Source organism: Rhinolophus ferrumequinum, chromosome X (assembly GCF_004115265.2).
Source record: "Rhinolophus ferrumequinum isolate MPI-CBG mRhiFer1 chromosome X, mRhiFer1_v1.p, whole genome shotgun sequence".
In the NCBI taxonomy this organism is placed as follows: domain Eukaryota; kingdom Metazoa; phylum Chordata; class Mammalia; order Chiroptera; family Rhinolophidae; genus Rhinolophus; species Rhinolophus ferrumequinum.
Window position 1 is genome coordinate 63,229,484 of NC_046284.1, and position 14,760 is coordinate 63,244,243.

The 14,760-nt window shown below is 33.2% G+C and overlaps 1 pseudogene; it reads left to right on the forward strand.

Annotated features, from left to right (window-relative positions):
- The first annotated feature begins 14,151 nt into the window (after nt 1-14,151).
- Nucleotides 14,152-14,548, forward strand: LOC117027484 (40S ribosomal protein S24-like; annotated as a pseudogene).
- Nucleotides 14,549-14,760: the final 212 nt, after the last annotated feature.

A 14,760-nucleotide genomic window follows, 5' to 3' on the forward strand; every position in this document is an offset into this window, starting at 1 on the left:
ATTCTTTTTTCTTAAGATTGCTTTGGGTATTCGGGGTCTTTTGTGGTTCCAAATAAATCTGATGATTTTTTTGTTCTATTTCTTTAAAAAGTGGCATTGAGATTTTGATGGGGATTGCATTAAATCTGCATATTGCTTTGGGTAATATGGCCATTTTAGCTATGTTGATTCTTCCAATCCATGAACATGGAATGTCTTTCCATTTCTCTGTGTCTTTTTCAATTTCTGTTAAAAATGTATTACACTTTTCAGTACCTAAGTTTTTTTACATACTTGGTTAAGCTTATTCTTAGGTATTTTATTCTTTTTGTTTCAATTGCAAAAGTAATTGTGTTTTTTCCCCCTGAGATTTCATTGTTAGTATATAGGAATGCAATGGAATTTTGTACAATGATTTTGTAGCTGGCAACTTTACTGTATTTGTTTACTGTTTCTAATATCTTTTTGGTGCATTCTTTAGGGTTTTCTATATATAGCATTATGCCATCTACAAAGAGTGACAATTTAACTTGTTCATGCCCAATTTGGATGCGTTTTATTTCTTTGTCTTCCATGATTGCTCTGGCTAGGACTTCCAATACTATGTCGAAAAGCAGAGGTGATAGGGGACAGCCCTGTCATGTCCTGAATGTACAGAAAAAGGCTTCAGTTTTTCATCATTAATTATGATATTAGCTGAAGGTTTATCATATATGGCCTGTATCATGTTAAGGTATTTTCCTTCTATACCTATTTTATTAAGTGTTTTAGACATAAATGGATGTTGTATCTTGTCAAACGTTTTTTCTACATCTATTGATGTAATCATATGATTTTTGTCCTTTATTTTGTTTATGTGGTGTATCATATTGATGGATTTGCATATGTTGAACCATCCTTGTGCCCCTGCAATGAACCCCACTTGGTCGTGATGTATAATCTTTTTAATGCATTGTTGCATTCAATGTGCTGGAATTTTGTTTAGGATTTCTGATTCTGTATTCATCAGAGATATTGGTCTGTAATTTTCTTTTTTCATGTTATCCTTAACAGATTTTGGTATCAGGGTAATGTTGGCCTCATAAAATGAGTTAGGGAGTTTGTCTCTTCTTCAAGTTTTTGGAAGAGTTTGAGCTGGACAGGTATGTTTGAATGTTTAGTAGAATTCACTAGTGAAGCCAGCTGATCCCAGACTTTTGCTTTTGGGAAGGTTTCAGATGCCTGATTCAATTTCCTTACTGGTGATCGGTCTAATTAGATTTTCCAATTCTTCATGATTCAGCCTAGGAAGGCTATATGTTTCTAAGAACTTGTCCATTTCTTCTAAGTTATTGAATTTGGTGTCATATAGTCCTTCATAATATTCTTAGATGATCCTTTGTATTTCTGTGGCATCTGTGATAACTGCCGCTCTTTCATTTCAGATTTTGTTTGTGTCTTTTCTCTTTTTACCTTAGTGAGTCAAGGGTTTGTCAATTTTATTAATCTTTTCAAAGAACCAGCTCTTTGTCACATTAATTTTTTTCTATTGTCTTTTTGTTCTCTTTTTCATTTAGTTCTGCTCTGATTTTTATTATTTCCTTCATTCTGCTGACTTTAGGTTTAATTTTTCTTCTTTTTCTGGTTCTTTATGATAAAACGTGAGGTTATTTATCTGGGATTTTTCTTGTTTCTTGAGATAGGCCTGTAATGATATAAATTTCCTTCTTAAAACTGCTTTTGTTGCATCCCCCAAATTTTGGTAGGCTGTATTTTCATTGGCAGTTGTTTCTATGTATCTTTCGATCTCTAGTCTTATTTCTTCTTTGACCCAGTCATTCTTTAAAAATATGTTGTTTAATCTCCACATATTTGTGGTTTTTCCTGCTTTCTTTTTGTAGTTGATATCCAATTTCAAAGCCTTGTGATCAGAGAATATGCTTGGTATGATTTCAATCTTCTTAAATTTGCTGAGGCTAGCTTCATGTCCTAATATATGGTCTATCCTTGAGAATGTTCCATGTACACTAGAAAAAAATGTATAGACTGATGTTTTTGGGTGAAGTGCTCTATATATGTCAATTATGTCCATTTCATTTAATGTGTTATTTAGGGCTGATATTTCTTTATTTATTTTCTCTCTGGAATGGTCTATCTATAGCTGTCAATGATGTATTTAGGTCCCCTAGTATAATTGTGTTTTGGTCAATTTCTCCCTTTAGTTCTGTTAGTAGTTGCTTGGTATATTTCCGTGCTCCCTGATTGGGGACATAAATGTTGATGACTGTTATGTCTTCTTGATGTATAGTTCCCTTTATCATTATGAAATTTCCATCTTCATCTCTCGTTACCTGTTTTATCCTGAAGTCTGTTTCATCTGATATCAGTATGACTATACCTGGTTTTCTCTGGATACCATTTGCTTGGAGTGTCAATTTCCACTCTTTTACTTTGAGTCTACATTTCTCCTTGTAGCTGAGATGTGTCTCTTGGAGGCAGCATGTGGTTGGGTTTAGTTTTTTGATCGAATCTGCCATTCTGTGCCTTTTTATTTGTGATTTCAGTCCATTTACATTTAGGGTGAATATTGATATATGAGGATTTCCTATCATTCTATCTGTGGTTTTCTGGTAGGATTGTGTCACCATTGTTTCTTTCCTTTTTTGTTGCTGTCTTTTATTTCAGTGTGGTACTATTCTTTGGTTTTTCCTTCTGTTTTCTTCTTTTATTATGTTATATATTTCAATTCTGGATTTTTTTTTTGAGTGGTTACCATTAAGTTTATGTAAAAGAAAGTTTCATATTTAGAGTATTCCATTTTCTTCAGCATGCTTACTTTCTCTATTTGTTTATGCCAGTTCAGACCTTTACTCTACCCCCTTTTATCTTTTTGTTGTCAGGTATTATCCCTATTTATGCTGGTCAAATGGCCTTCTTCAGTATTTTTTGTAGTGCTGGTCGTGTGTTAGAAAATTCACTCAGCTTCTATATGTCTGAAAAGATCTTTATTCCTCCTTCATATCTAAAGGATATCTTTGTTGGTTATATTATTCTTGGCTCATAATTTCTCTCTTTGAATAGTTTGAATATTTGAGTCTACTCCCCCTTGGCCTGTAGAGTTTCTGTTGAAATATCTGATGATAACCTAATGGACTTTCCTTTGTAGGTTACCATCTTCTTTACCCTGGCTGCCTTTAGGATTTTTTCTTTATCGTTAATTTTTGAAAGCTTCAATACAATGTGCCTTGGAGAAGGCCTGTTGGGATTGAGTTAATTAGGTGTTCTATTTGCTTCCTGGATTCGAGGATCCAGTTCTTTATACAAGTTTGTGAAGTTTCCTTCAACTATTTGTTTGAATATACTCTGTATTTCCTTTTCCCTTTCTTCTCCTTCTGGTATGCCCATTATTCTTATATTGCTCTTTCTGATGGAGTCAGAAAGTTCCTGTAGAGTTCTTTCATTTCTTTTAAGTCTGAGGTCTCTCTCTTTTTCCATCTGTGTCATTTCCAGATTTCTATCTTCGATGTCATTGATTCTTTTGTTCCAACTGGTCAACCCTACTACCTAAGCTGGCTATTTCAGTCTTCATTTCTTTTATTGAGTTCTTAATCTCCAGAAATTCTATTTGGTTCTTTTTTAAAATTTCAATCTCTTTGGTAAAATGTTCATGTTGTTCTTTGATTGTGTTTCTGAGTTCATTAAACTGCCTGTCTGTTTTTTTGCATCTCGTTGAGTTTTTTCAGAACTGCAATCTTGAATTCTCTGTCATTTAAGTCACATATTTCCAAGTTTTTAAGTTCATTTTCTGAAGACTTTTCATTTTCTTCCTGAGCTGTCTTGGTACCTTGGTTATTCATGGCAATTACTGATTTATTATTTCTTTTCCTAGACATCTACAGAAGTGGGTTCTGCAACAGGTTGATAGGAAGAGGTCTTTCTTTTGTTTTCCAGTAGGTGTTTTATTTTCTTTCCGACTGCAGCTTTTTATTCTCTCTCACAGTGTAGTGTTATATTTTCTCTGCACTATTCCAGCTTCTCACATAATGGAGGGATTCCCTAGAAAGCAGGCTTCTCCTCTGTGAACAGTTCACTTGGGTCATAGGGTGCCACCTCTGTGAGGGAATGTGGAGAGCTTCAGAAGTTCCAAAGCTCTTCTTGCACTAGATTCAGAGCCCAAGTGTTTCAGCAGCTCTGTTTACTCCTCCAGGGATCCGCCCAGATAGATGGGGACAGGGGCGGGGTGGGTTGTGCGAGGTGGCCCAAAGCAATGGCAATGGCCACCACCACAGCCAGTCCTGCTTCCACGGCTCCCTCCACTTTGCCGGAACTAGTTGGGCTGCGAGTCCGTGTCTGCGGACCACATTTCTCAGAACTGCAAATGTTCTGTTCTTTTGATCTGACACTGCTACTGTTCCACTTCTAGCACTGTGCAGGTGGGAGCAGGGCGAGCTCTGGGAGGGTAGGGAGGGGGCAGCTAGGCTCAGTGCCTAAGGCTCCATTCTCCTCTTGGCAGTGAGAGCTTAAACCACCATTTTCAGCCTTCTTCCCTCAGTCTGGGCTCTGAGGTCTCTGCCATGAGCCTTGGTTTCAGCCGTGTTTTATGCTGTCCCCTCAGCCCTGTGGGCCATTAGCGGAGCCCTGGCAGTATGAGTTCTTCCTTCTCCCAGAGCTGCGGTGGTTCCAGAATGCAGCGAGCTCAGAGCACGGAGCTAGGTCTGCATCCTTCGCCCGCAGGGCCCAGTCTCTGCAGTTCTCCATTCCCTCTTCTGCCGCTCTCAGTGGTGTCCTCTTAGTCTTGCTTGTCTGTTGCACAGGAGTCCTTTGTGGAGTTATAGTTGTTCAATTTGTTGTAAATTCCATGGGCGATTTCAAGAGGCTCACCTCATGCCATTTTTATGATATCATCTTCATTTTCTTAATGATGTCTTTTGAAGAGCATAAGGTTTTACCTTGAAGTCTAATTTATCAAGCTTACTTTTATGCTATCTAAGTTACCTTGCCTACACAAAGGTCACAACAGTCTTCTCTCATGTTTTCTTTTAGGAGTTTAATATATTTAGCTTTTAGGCTTATATTTGTGATCTAGGAATAAATCACAGAATATTGAAATTATCAGACATAAGCTTAAAGAGTATAACTAATATTTTCAAGAAAATAGGTTAAACAACAGAGAATTATATTAGACATGTAAAATCTCTGTCAAACAAATCCAAATGAAAACTCTAGAACTAAAAATACAACAATTGATATTAATAAATAAATATTAAGATGTACATAGTAGGATGTATGTAATAGAGGAAAGTATTAGTGCAACTGAATGAAAAAGAAGGGATTTTGTTAATCCCTGCAGTAGCAGAGTTGCTAGATATAGCAGATAAAAATACAGGATACCCAGATAAATTTGAACATCATATAAACAATGAATATTTTTAGTAGAAAATTATTTTTAAAATTACTCATTATTAATTTGAGATTCAAATATAGTTCGGCATCCCTAATTTTATCTTGCACTCCTAGTCTATTGTACTTTTTATAACATTAAGTGGCAACATTCTTACACCTTGAAAAATATAAGTTCATGTATGATTTAAAATATATTTACTGCCTAACTTATTTGAGTACTTTGAAACATTTTTTTCTGTTTGTTAACTATACATGAAAGCTGTGTCTAAGAACTTTGTATAACTAGCTTAAGGTACTGATAGGTTTGGTTTCTTTTTTCTAGAACTACCATGTTTTCCCATTGTTACTAAAGCATTTACTTCAACTTGTGATTTCTCTTTCTTTCTATCAACTCTAGCACTAGTTTAAAAAATAAATACACACAAGTAAGTTAACACTGATCCTGTCTTCTTGCCCTAATATCCAATTGTCTAATTTCATATCTGCATCATGCTGGTGAATTTTTGTAAAGTTGTTCTGATTTTATAATGTATATATTAATATTAATGGCTCATGCATGAGTTTATTTCATAAAATACAGTTTTTAAAATCCATTTGTCAGTTGTCCCATTTGTAAATTTGTGCAACTATCTACCCATCAGAAAGATATATATGCCTTTTGAACCAGTCTGATTGTTGGTTCTGACTTCAGGGGATCAAGGTAAACAGAACCAACAATCAAACTGGTTCAGAAGGCATATTTATGTGTGTGTGTATATATACATCTTGTGCTCAAAAATACAGTGAATGTTTAAATAAAAAAAATTTATTACAGTAAAAAACACATTGCCATTAATACCCCTCAAAATATTCCCCCTCACTTTGCACACACTTATCCCATCATTCTTGCCACTTTCTGAAGCAGTTCTGGAAGTCCTCTTTTGTGAGTGTCTTTAGTTGCCTGTCGTGGCTGCCACGTGTCCTGAATCGATTTAAAACGTTTACTTTCATGGTCATTCTGACTTTGGGGAAAAGCGAGGTTCCAGATGCAGTGAATAAAGTGGATGAGAACACACCATAATGTTTTTTTAACAGAAATTGCCATCTACCAGAAGTGATGTGTGACACGGAGTATTGTCATGATGGAAGATGAAACCATTTGCCCATTTCATGTTAATGCATTGTTCGTGATCCATGATTTACAGCACACTTTAAAACACACCTTCTCTCAACCATAGCTCATACCTGACTGACTGCATTGAACAAGTTGAAACTTGTCATACACTGTTACTGAGGTTCGACGCACTACTTCCCGTATTGAAGATACCTGCCTTTCCATGGGATGGCACTTGGCAGCAGCATTCACCATATTTATTGATCACACCTCATATATAATTTTTCAACTTATAAAAGTCAAGTTTTTTGTACCTATGTGTCATAAATTACTTCTAATTGTTTTTGTTTAATTTTTGTCTTCCTTTTGCAAGTACCTCTACCACTTTTAAAATGTATGTTAATATTTTAGTATATTGCAAATGCTCCTTTACTTCTTTTCTGGAATTTTTAATGGAGCACAAGTATTTAAAACTTAGCTCATTTCAAAATTTGACTGTAAAATACCCACACAGATACCGTAGGACGTACTTTGAATTTAAGTCCTCATCTTCAAGTTGTAGTTAAATAACTAGGAAGATATTTAAATAACTTTTATTAAAAATATATTTTGTGCTAGTGATTAGCATGCTATTTTGACATGGTGCATATTTATAAAAACTCTGGTCTATCTATAGTTCTTCTGTTGCATGATAACCAGCATGCACTGGAGTAGTCTGAATAGCATTAGAGGCTTGTGGTCTTTTCAAATGGAAACATTTGTTAAGTAAATGTTTAGACTCATGGAATTCATGTGAAAGGAAATTATTGTTTCCTGAAATCACTTACCTATTTCTAAAATATTTCTTGGTACAGACTATAAGCTTCCAAAACCGCGAAATAAATGAAATGTCAGTATTTATATAATCATATTTACATGTTATTTGCTGGGCTTTAATTCAAGAACTATGAATTACTGAGGCATGTAACATTCCCAACAGCTCCCTGTAGAAATATTTGACTAGAAGTATTTTCTAAATCGGAGTAGTTTAGTAAACGAGTGAACACCTATGGGTTATATTCATTTACCTAAAGAAAGAGTCAATTGATTTATCAAATAATGCAGCCTTGTGGGTTCTATCGGGATAACAAATTTTTAGACCAATACTATAAGAACTTTTGTAAGATAATATAAAAATACTATCATGAGAGTCATATTGACTAAATTTATTGTTTCCAAAGCAAAAACCAGATGTATTTCTAGGTTTTTGACAAAAAAAGTCTTAAAAAACTGTGGTTGAACATATATATATATATATGCAAATTCGTGGTATACATGTGTTTACTTTTCTCATGTCCATTGCCTGCTTATCTTGAATATTCATGGGTTGAAGTGTAGAACATATGTTTAAATCCTAGATGACTGTAACTAAAGGGTTTTTCTACATTTTGTGTATGTGGGTTATACCCAGGAAAAGTTTGGAATATGCAATTTTGGTATATTCACACAATAGAAGATACTGAAATCCATTATTTTTCTGGTGCAATTTGCTCTTATACAAATTTTATAATACTGTTTGACATATTTTTAAAGTCATTATTGAATAATAAATTATAAATAGTACACCTTGTTTAAAGTTATTTAATTGCATATGATATTGGTATTTACATGAACTGCTTATTTTTCACTGAAAGCACATGTTCATTTTAAAAATGCAAAAATATGGAAATGTATAGAGTGATAAAGCTTATATCCCCTGACAATGATAATGCCATTCCACAAAGATATTGTTAAAAGATTTTGTGTGTGTATATCTTTCAAGAAATGGTTAACCGATATGCAAACCGTACACACAGATAAATAGACAGACAGATAATGGACTTATATACATGTATACAGACACAAACACTATAACAAATTATGTATTGATCTCTGGGAACTTATACAGGTATATTTGTAAAATAAATTTCTAGATACCTCAAATAACACTTGTAATTTAAATTCTGATAGATATTGTCAAGTTGTCCAAACCTGCACCCACAATCACTAATTTGTATTCCCCCCCTAAAATATCAAAGTATGAGTTTCCCTCACTCTATTCTAGAGTGGATATTACAAAACACTTTAATCATTACTGCTTTGGTGGATGAAATATGTTACCTCATTGGTACTGGTTAAATGGATCCATACTTTCCTGTCCATGTAACACTTCTGATACTAAAATAAATTGCGGATTGAACAAAGATATAAACGTGGAAGGAACATTTTTATAGTCTTGGAAGTTTTGGGCCTTCCTTAAAATAACTAATAACCTGGAAATTACATGAAGAAATCTTGTTCAATCAAACCTTATTCATATTTAAAATCTGATAAATATCTGAGCTTGTTTCCAAAAAGTTTGTGCTTTTTATTTGTTACACTCTATTCAAGGAAGCATTTCAAACTCCTTTAATTACCTTAACTGATTTTCAAATCTGGAAGAAAGGATAGTAAGACTGTTTATTCTCCTTTTCTGAATAGCTTTTAGCTACATATTAATATAAATTTGTCGAGACCTCAAATGTATTATTATTTTTACTTATATCACATTAAATCTTGATATTAATTCAGGGAATAGTTATATAATTACAATATTGGGCCATTTCTGTCAAAAAATAATATTTGTATATTAAGTCTGTTTTTAAGTGTCTTAAAAGAGTTTTAAAGGTTACACACCTAACTTGTTAAATTTGTTCATCACTACTTCATTTTGGTTGCTGATGTAAATGACATATTTTCTCCCATTATACTTTCTAATTTATTTTTATATATTGAAAATATATTGAGCTTTGTATATGAATTTTGTAATCACCAATCTTACTGAATTCTACTATTGATTTTAATTGCTGTGCAAAAATTGTTTTCAAGAATGTAACCACAATTTACATAAAGTATTATTCTTGTATAGTATACTGGTAGTAGTGGTGATATGCATCCTTGCTTACATTGTAGTTAAAGTTTTGTTGATAAAAATGATTCTGTCAATTGTACACCTGAAACCTATGTAACTTTACCCACCGTTGTCACCAAATAAACTTTAATTACAATAAAATGATTCTGTCAAGGAACTGCAAATCAAAACCAAAATGAGCTATTACCTTACACCTGTTAGAATGGTTATCATCAATAAGACAAAAGACAAATAGTGTTTGCAAGGATGTGGAGATAAGAAAACCCTTGTGCATTGTTGTTAGAAATGTAAATTGATTTAGCCACTAGGAGAAACAGTATGGAGGTTCCTCAAAAAATTAAAAATAGAATTACCATATGATCCAGTAATTCCACTTCTGGGTATGTGTTCAGAGGAAATGAAAACAGGAGTTTAAAGAGATATATGCCCTCCCATGTTTATTGCAGTATCATTTACAACAGCCAAGATATGGAAATAACCTAAGTGTTTATCATTGGATGAATGGATAAAGAAGATGCAGCATATTTATACAATTGACTATTATTCAGTCATGAGAAAGAATGAAATCCTGCTATTTGCAACAACATGGATGGACCTTGAGTGCATTATGCTAAGTGAGATAAATCAGACAGAGAAAGACAAATTCTATATATAATTTCTATGTGGAACCTAAAAAAACCAAACTTATAAAAAGAGTAAAATTGTGGTTACCAGGGACTAAGGGATGGGGGAATTGGGGATGTGTTATTTAAGGGTAAACTGGGAACTAGTAGTTAAATAAGTCATGGAGAACTAATGTACAGCATAGTGATTATAGTAATCAATATTGTGTTATAAACTTTAAAGTTGCTAAGAGACTAGATTTTAATTTTTTCTCACCACAAAAAAGAAATCATAATTATGTAAGCTGATAGAAGTGTTAGCTAATGCTGTGGTGGTAATCATATTTCAATATATAAATACAGAGGGGGCCAAAAATGTATACACAATTGAAAGGAATAAAACTGTATTAATTGTAATACTCAATATACACCGATAGCAAAAGATGAATACAAGTCATGTTTGACTTCTGAAATTACAAGAGGTACTCAGAGTGGTTACCATCAGCGTCCAGACACTTCTAATTACCATCAGTGTCCAGACACTTCTGATTACACTTCTTATCTACTGCTTGAGCATAGATAACATCTCTTAAAATGTGTATACATTTTGTTGGCACCCCTGGTATATCAAATCAACACATTGTGCACTTTAAAATGGCACAATGTTATATGTCAATTTTATTTCAATTTAAAAATAATGCTGGTTTTTGTTTTAAGGTATGTATTTCTAGATCTCTGTAGTCATAGCTACAGCTCCGAAGGAAAAATCCAGCTACAGTACTCCTCCATTACCTGCAGAGGATACGATACATTCACAGACCCTCAATGGATGCCTGAAACTGCATATAGTACCAACCCTATGTATACTATGTTTTTTCCTATACATGCATTTCTGTGATAAAGTTTAATGTATAAATTCGGCACAGTAAAAAATAAAGTTAGGCACAGTAAGAGATTAACAGCAATAACTTATAATAAAATACAACAATTATAACAATATATTGTAAGAAAGTTATGTTAATGGCTTTGGGGACCTTATTAATTGAAATGAGGTTACTTGAATACAAGCAGTGTGGTGTCAAGACAGCAGTAGATTTGATAACAGAGGACTACTTAGTAAGAAACAGGAGGGTATCTTATACAGAGTGGATTCCCTGGACAAAAGGGATGATGCAAGTCCCATGTGGGACACAGTGGAACGGTGTGAGATTTCTTCACAGTACTCAGAGTGATGGGCTATTTAAATCTTATTATTTTTCTTATTTCTGGAATTTTTTATTTAATATTCTCAGACTGCAGTTGACTTGGGGTAATTGAAACCACGGAAAAGAAAACCAAGGATTGTGGGAGACTACTGTACTAATATTTTATTAAAAAGTATTTTTTTAATCAAGAATTTACGTTGTGATGTTGACTTTTGTCAAATATCACCTGTCATTTATTAAAATCATTGTATGTTTTTATTTCACTGACTTTTTATTAGTATGATAAATTATGTTAAATATTTACCTAACACTAGACCTTTCCTAGATGCTATTTTATTTAAGGTTTTGCATCAATGTTTCTGACTGCAATTTTTCTGTTTTTCTCTCTCTGTGTGTGCTTTCTCAGAATTGGTATCAGTGTTATGTGGGCTTGAAAATAGGAATTTGGAAGTTTTCCTCTGTGCTCTGGAACTGTATTAGTTTGCTAAGGCTACCATAACAAAATACAACAGTCTGGATGGCTTAAACTAGAGAAATTTACTTCTCAGAGATCTGGAGGTTAGATGTTCAAAATGAAGGTGTCTCTAGGTTTGATTTCCTCTGAGGCCTCTTTGCTTGGCTTGCAGATAGCTGTCTTCTTGCTATATCCTCACACGGTCTTTACTCTGTGCACATGCACCCTTAATACCTCTCTGTGTGTCCAAATTTCTTCATATATGGACACCAGTCTGACTGGATTAGGGCCATCTTAACAGCATCATTTCAATTTTTTGAAGAAACTCCACATTGTTTTCCATAGTGACTATAACTTATTACATTCCCATTAGATGAGCACGAGAATTCTATATTATCCACTTCCTCACCAACAATCATTATTTTCATTTCTCTTTAGTTTTGTTTTTGATGATAGCCACCCTAATGGGTGTGAAATGATATTGCATTGTGGTTTTGATTTGCATTTTCCTAAATATTAATGATTTGCATCTTTTAATGTGCTTATTGGCCATTTGTATGTCTTCTTAGAAAAAGATGTCTATTCAAGTCTTGTGCCCATTTTCTATTGGGTTGTTGGGGTTTTAGTTGTTGTCATTAAGTTGTAGAAGTTATTTACATGTGCTGGATATTAATCTTTTATCAGACATATCATTTACAAATATTTTCTTCCCATTCCATGGTTGACATTTCATTCTTTTGATAGTATTCTTTGATCCACAAAAATTCTAATTTTACTATCATGTAATATATCTAGTTTTTCTTTTGCTAACTGTGTTTTCTGATGTCATGCCTGAGAAATCATTGTCAAACTCAATGTCATGAATCTTTTCCCTTATGTTCTCTTCTGAAATTTTTAATAATTTTAATGCTTACATTAAAGTTTTGGTTGATTTTGAGTTAATTTTTTTGTATATGGCATAAAGTAAGGGTCCAAATTTGTTCTTTTGCAGGTAGATATCCAGTTTTCCCTTCATTCATTGAAAAGATTGTCTTTCCCCCATTGAATGGTCTTGGCAACATGTCAAAAACCACTTGACTGTACACATGAGAGTGTACGTCTGGGCTCTTAATTCTATTCCATTGGTCTACATGTCTGTCTTTATGCCAATACGGCATTGTGATAGCTGTAACTTTGTAGAAAGTTTGAAGCCAGGAAGTGTGAGACCTCCAATGTCTTTTTTTTTTCTTTTTCATGATTGTTTTTCTCTATTTTGGGTCCCTTGAAATTCCATATGAATTTTAGGATGTAAATTTCTATTTCTGCAAACAATTAGGATTTTGATAAAGATTGCATTAAGTCTGTAGATTGCTTTGGGTTATATTGACATCTTAACAATATTGTCTCCCAACCAATTAACAAAAAATGTCTTTCCATTTATTGGTGTCGTCTATAATTTCTTTCAACAATGTTTTTTAGTTTTGAGTATGCAAGTCTTTCACCTCCTTGAGTAAATTTATTCCTAAGTAGTTTATTATTTTTGATGTTGTTGTAAATGCAAATGTTACCTTAATTTCCTTTTCATATTTTTCATTATTAATGTACAAAATAGCAACCGATTTTGTGGGTTGATTTTTCTACCTTGCTATCATGATGAATTTATTAGTCCTAACAGTTTTTTTGTGGAATCTTTAGGATTTTCTACTTTTACAATCATTGTTGGCAAGCAGAGATAATTTTATGTCTTGCTTTCTAATTTGGTTGTCTTTTATTTCTTTTTTTTTTTAACCTAATTTCTCTGGCCATCTTCCAATATTTTGTTGAACAGAAGTGACAAAAGCAGGCATTCATTTCTCGTTATCATACATTTTATTTTCACGTTTTCTTTAACAGGTCTTCATAATTATTCTGGCAATAAAATACTCAGATATGACAAATTATATGAGTATAACATGCACAACTTATAAGTGGCATTTTAAAATATATTGAATTTACTTCTAACAGTTGATATATAGTATTTGGACCTGGATGACACATGATTGATATCATTTTTACAAAGGTCATAGTTTAGGTTTTATTCAAGTTATATCTGTTAACAGAATCAATAATAATAATAACTATTATTATTATAATAATAAATTATTCTAACAAATGTAATTACAATTGTCCTAAACTATGTATAATAATACCTTCATATTTAGTTTGCAGTTAATTTGTCATATATATTACATAATTAAAGTTTAGAGTGTGCAAAAACTTCATTGTACCTTTTGCATGCATTTTAAGAAATGACTTTAACATGAGAACAAAAACACTTTCTTGGAAAAAAGAGATAAATTCTCAAATAAGTACGAACAACTAAGAAACAGCTACTTTTAAGGCATACGTATAACATATCATAGGTATACCTTTTTCCTCGGTTTAACATTGTCAAACTTGAGTAATATATGATGATTCTGTCTCAAAATCAAAAAATATGTAACATGGAGCTCTTTTCTTCCTTGGCTGCTTGAGGGTTGGCCACCATCATGAATGACACAGTAACTATCTAGATCGGAAAGTTCATGACCAACATACTACTTCAATGGAAACAATTGGTCATCGATGTCCTTCTCCCTGGAAAGGCAACAATACCTAATACAGAAATTCATGAAAAATTAGCCAAAACGGACAAGACTACACCAGATTTTATCTTTGTATTTGGATTCAGAACCCATTTTTGTGGGGGCAAGACAACTGGCTTTGGAATGATTTATTATTCCTTGGAACACAAAGAAAAATGAACACAAACATAGACTTGCAAGACATGGCCTATATGAGAAGAAAAAGACATCAAGAAAATAGCAAAAGGAACATAAGAACAGAATAAAGAAAATTAGGGGGACTGCAAAGGCCAATGTTGGTGCTGGCAAAAAAAAGGAGTAAAGATGCATCAGTGACTTTATCTGTAGTGACTGAACAGATTTTTCATGAGAGGCTTAATAAACTAAGAACTTAAAATAATTATAACATGGATTCTATAATAACGGATGCTATAATGGATGCTATATTATTTTACTTATAATATAAGTAAAATAATAACCTTGTACATAGTAGAAAGAAAGCTTGACTTGTGCTTTTGTTATATTACTATTATC